Raw genomic sequence first — 6000 nt, 5'->3', positions numbered from 1 at the left:
TGCTGAGAGTGACTTTGCTTCCCATCGCCTTTTGAAAACTTTTCCAGAATCTTGATACAAATCTTGGAACTCTGTCAGATAGTATACTTGTCGGGACTCCATGTAGTCTCACTATATTGTCCATATACAAGGTAGCGAGTTTATCCAGGTTGTAAATCATCCGTACCGGTAAGAAATGTGCAGACTTCGTCAATCTGTCCATCATGACCTTGTCTTGATTTTGGTAGTCTGACTATAAAGTCCATGGAGATGTTATCCCACTTCCATGTTGGTATTTCCAATGGCTGTAAAAGTCCTCCAGGCCTTTGATGTTCTGCCTTGACTTGTTTCCAGGTTAGGCATTTGGAAACAAAGACGGCTACGTCTTTCTTCATTCCATTCCACCAGTAGTTGTTCTTCAGGTCTCTGTACATTTTGGTGCTTCCTAGATGTACTGAAAATCTCGATTTATGTGCCTCGGTCATTACTTCTTCTCGAATTCCATCGACATCAGGCACATACAACCGTCCTTCCATCCACACGATACCATTCTCATCAATTTGACATTCTGGAAGTTTTCCTTCTTGGATCTGTTCCTTAATTTTAAAGATGTAGGTGTCTTGGCTCTGCTTCAATTTGATGGTTTCCCGGAGTCTTGATTGTGCTGATAGTGAAGATAAGCTTACTTTTCCAAAGTTTCTTCGGTTTAAAGCATCTGCCACCTTATTCGCCTTACCCGAATGATAATTGATTACCAAATCATAATCTTTTAGAAGTTCCATCCACCTTCTTTGCCTCATATTTAATTTTTTTGTGTGAAAATGTACTTGAGGCTCTGGTGGTCAGTAAAAACTTCATATTTTACTCTATAAAGGTAGTTCCTCCAGATTTTAAGCGCAAATACCACTGCGGCTAACTCCAAGTCATGAGTGGGTTAATTCTGCTCATATGGTTTTAGTTGCCGTGAGGCATAAGCAATTACCTGACCCTCTTGCATAAGTACACACCCTAATCCTCCTTTTGAAGTGTCACTATATACTGTGAAGTCCTTGCCATCTTCAGGGAGGATTAATACCGGTGTAGTTGCGAGTTTTGTTTTTAGGGTTTCAAACCTCTTCTCACATGCTTCATTCCAAATGAACTTTGAGTTCTTCTGAGTAGGTTTAGTAAGAGGAATGGCAATTGACGAAAATCCCTCCACGAACTTCCTATAATAGCCAGATAAACCAAGAAAACTCCTTACTTCAGTTACTGTCTTCGGTTGTGGCCAATCCTTGTTTGCCTCTACTGACACCCCAAATTCAAAAATTATATGTCCTAGGAACGCCACACATTTTAACAAAAATTCACACTTCTTGAATTTGGCATATTGTTCCTTTTCTCTCAGTGTTTGCAACGTGAGAAGCAAATGTTCTCGGTGTTCTTCCTCACTTGGTGAGTATACCAAGATATCATCTGTAAAAACAACCACAAACCTGTCGAGGTACGATTTGAACACTCGATTCATCAGTCCACGAATGCTGCAGGAGCATTTGTTAAACCAAAAGGCATTACTGTAAATTCGTAATGTCCATATCTTGTCCTAAAAGCAGTTTTAGGGATATCCTCAGTTTTGACTTTCAGTTGATGATAACCAGATCTTAGATCGAGATTTGAGAAAACTTTGGCTCCCTTTAGCTGATCAAAAAGATCGTCTATTCTCGGGAGTTGGTACTTATTCTTTATAGTTATTTTGTTTAACTCCCGGTAGTCAATACATAGCCTCATATTCCTTCCTTCTTCTTGACGAATAGTACTGGGGCTTCCCACGGGGATGCAATGGGACAAATCTGCTTCTTGTCTAGTAATTCCTGGAGTTGTTCCTTCAACTCTTTCAATTCGGCTGGAGCCATTCGGTATGGTGCCTTTGAGATTGGTGCAGCACCAGGGACCAAATTAATTTCGAATTCCACTTCCCTATCGGGTATCTCACCTGGTAATTCTTTGGGAAAAACATCTGGAAAATCTTGAACAATTGGAATATCTTCAAACTTTGGGACTTCTTCTCCCTTGATCTCAGTGATCATTGCCAGCTAGATTTCTTCTCCTTCTTTTATGGCCTTCCACGCTTGTGAGGCGAATAACAAAGATTTCCTTTCCTTGGATTTTCCGTGGTATATGACTTCTTCTTTAGTCGAAGTCTGAAGCCTAATTTCTTTCTTTTGACAGTCCACTATGGCATGGTTTTTAGCTAACCAGTCCATTCCAAGAATGATGTCAAAATCAACCATATTGAGTTGAATCAATACCACTTTGAAAGTTTGTTTACTGATACCAATTTTACAGTTTCGATACACTTTGTGTGTCTCAATTATTATACTTGCCGGTGTTGCCACTCTTAATGGTTCACTAAGAGTATCATGTTCAATTTTAAGCTTTTTAGCTAATCTCGTAGACACAAACGAGTGCGTAGCACCACAATCAAACAAGGTATATGCAGGCATTTCATTGAGTAAGTACCTGCTACCACTTCATTGGTGTTATCAGCTTTCTCTTGGGTGATTGCATATACCCGTGCATTGGTTTTGTTTTCATTTTGCTTGCTGGGCCCATTCTTTTGTCTTTGTTGTCTGGACAATATTTAATTATATGACCCACCTTTCCGCATTTAAAACAAGCTCCTGTCTTCCGATAACATTCTCCAACATGCTTCTGTCGACATGTATCACACCACTTTCCTTCGGTGTTGTCAGTACTGTTAAAATTTCCTCTTGGAGGTCCGCTGGAATCATTTGGCTTCTTAAATTTGGGACCATTTTGGGTAGTTTGGTTGACTAACGGTCTCTTATTTCTGTTTTCATCTTCACGGCGCTTAATATCTGTTTCCGCGCTCATTGTCGCGCCCATCAAATCAGCAAAGTGGTTTGGTTTGAACACTGCCAAAGCCGATTGAATCCTGCTGCTCAGTCCTTTCTTAAAACGATGCATCTTCAAGGTTTCATCAGAAATAATTGTTGAGACGTAGGTTCCCAAGTCATTAAATTTTGAGGTATATTCCATTACTGTCATATCCGGTGTCTGCTTGAAATTTTCAAACTCATTCAGCTTCTGCAGACGAAACTCGGCTATGTAGTATTGTTTCGAAAATTCTCTTTTGAAAACCTGCAATGTGATTTCTTCCATTTCTGCTAGAGATGGTGACACAGTTTCCCACCATTTCCTAGCTCGGTCTTCCAAAAACGGTGTTACAACTTCCACTCTCAGTTCTTCAGGTATTTCCAGTAAATTCAATTGTGTTTCGATATTCTTCAGCCAGTTGTGGCTGACTTCCGAGTCTGGGTTCCCATCGAAGGTTGGAACTCGATTTCTTCTCAGAGATTCATAATGGTATTTAATTCCATGAGGTTGTGGTGCTTGGGGTGGTTGGATCGCGTTAGCCAATGGGTTCACGAATCCTTGCAATGTCGCGGCTACGATAGTAGCTATCGCAATCATGTCTTCTTGACTGAGATTCACTCTTGGTGGTGGTAGTGGATTTTCATTTTGGTTGGCGCCACGAGGGTTACGGTTGTTTCGGGGTGGTCTACCTGCCATTTCCTATAATAAAGATTGAGGTAAAGCATCAAAATCGTATAAAGGATAGAAAGGCACAAATAATAGAAAAAACGTTGTCGTGGAAAATTTTTCGGTACTAAGGATTTCCGGAACGATTGAAGAAAGTTTTCGATACTAAAGATTTCTGGAACGATTGAAAGAACATATTTTTGAAGTGTTCGAAAATTATAAAACAAATGAAAGTTGGACTCCGATTGGGATACACTAGGATTCGCCAAAATTTGACTTTATCAAATTTTGTCTGTCAAAATCCCAGCGAAATTATGAACTTGGCGGCTCTGATACTTCTTAAATGTCACGCCCCGAGTCCGAAGCATCGGTGACATCCGGCATTGTTTAACAATTACATTGAAAACAATAAAGCCTCGTATCAAATCAAACCAGTCTTTTTCATAAATAGAATATTGTCTTACAATGACATAAGAATAAACTTTTACACCAGAGTTTGCAGAAACTAGAAAAGAGTACAATTTCTTGATGTCTCGAATTCTGATCACCATCCTCAAAACGCTTCTTGCTCCTCCTCATTCACTTGTTCTTTATTTTTATCTGAAATTTGTAAGGGGTGAGTGTTTTGGGAAAACACTTAGCAAGTGGGGGGTCTATCGATTCCAAAGATACATATAGAACTTAATTTTTTAAAATTTTTCTTTAACATACTTTCAAAACTTAATATTCTTAATTTGACAAGACGGAAACGAATCGAATGAAAGACATAACTTATCAAACAAAACAGAAACAATTCAGATCATTTCAGAATAGACAAAACAATGTTACTCATCTCATTTCCATGGTCAAATTGTCCCCAATATGTTAGTCCTCTAAGGGGTGAGGCCAGAACTCGGTTCTATACCCACCGGTGGGGGCCAGACAGAAATGCTTTTATACCCACCATTGGGGGCCAGACAGAATCACAATTCTCGTCCCATTTCAAATTCGAATCGTAACAGTGTAAACAAAATTCAGAAGAAATAGACAGAAATTTTAAGATTTTCAGATTTCAGAACGTTCATACGAACACAGCGGAATCAACGAATTTCGATGCATAGAAGAGAACACTTGATCGATCGAAATTTAAAATAGATCAGTCAGCAATTTTCAAAAATATGAACATACATATAAGCATGTCATATTATGTATATCAAAGTTTAAAATACAAAAGATCACGTAACAAAGCCCACTTACGATTTCTTGTACGAAGCTTTCTCTTGAAATTTCGGCAGCACTTCGGTACAACTCTAACAAACACTGTCTTCGGTCGGGCAGAACTTTGACATGAGATAGCTACTCTGGCCTGCAAAAAAATCCCTTCTTTTTTCTTGCTTGAGTTCGACAGTGAGTCCACTTGGTGGAGGGGCCGAAAATTTGGATTGTGAGGGGAAGGGAAAACCGAATTCTTTGAAGGCTTTTTGTAGTGTTTTTCTCTCAACTTTAATGTCTTATTTATAGGTGCATGAGAGATCTTCCTCCTACCCTATTTGGCCGATTTCTTGAGGGCTAAGATTTGCCATTATTGCATTCCAAATTTTAATGCATTCTTCATGTTGGATCTCGGTTTTCTACGTGCCCAAACGCAGTGGAAGTTTAAAATTTTTATTTTATTTTGAAAACAAAATAATTCTTTTGGACACTCGTATGGTTTTTGACCAAAACCATTCATAGGATGTTCAGAAAATTATACCTTTGTGAATTAAATCACTGTACTCCAACTAATCCGGTATAAACGGATTAGCTCTTGTTGATTAACTTCAAACTTTCTTCAAAAATCCTCCTATCAAGTCCACGACTAGATAGTGTGTTCCTCTTCCAATTTGCACTAGCAAATATGGAAGATATTTTGTGTAGGAGAGGAACTAATTGAGAGACGGCACAATAATTCTTTTCTTAAAAGCAAGTGGCCGAATTTTTTTCTTATTGGAGGTGGGAATCTCGAAGGTTATATGGTGGTAGGTGGTGGTATAAGGTTTTACTTTTAATGTATTATTTATAATTAACTTAAACCCTAACTACATAATTAACATTAAAGGGCTTGATTTAGTTAATTGGGCTAGTCCAACTAGTTTAATTAATTTAATCAAAGCCTATTAAAACTTTAATTATTTGTTATGATGGACTTGTACTCTTACAAGCCCATTAAACATACCCACCTTATTTAATTTATTAATTAATAAACTCAACTTTTGAGCTTAATAAATTAAATACATTATAAATTCAACATTTGAATTTATTATTTAAATTATAAATTCAACTCATTGAATTTTTATCACTTCCAAAATTTAATATTTAATAAACCCAACATTTGAGTTTAATAAATCAAATTCTCAAATTTTATAAATTCAACTACTTGAATTTATTCTCTCAAAATTTAATTATCATAAATTCAACTCCTTGAATTTACTATATAATATAAATTCAACTTCTTGAATT

Source organism: Primulina huaijiensis, chromosome 5 (assembly GCF_012295235.1).
Source record: "Primulina huaijiensis isolate GDHJ02 chromosome 5, ASM1229523v2, whole genome shotgun sequence".
NCBI classification, from domain to species: domain Eukaryota; kingdom Viridiplantae; phylum Streptophyta; class Magnoliopsida; order Lamiales; family Gesneriaceae; genus Primulina; species Primulina huaijiensis.
This window is presented reverse-complemented; position numbering follows the sequence as displayed.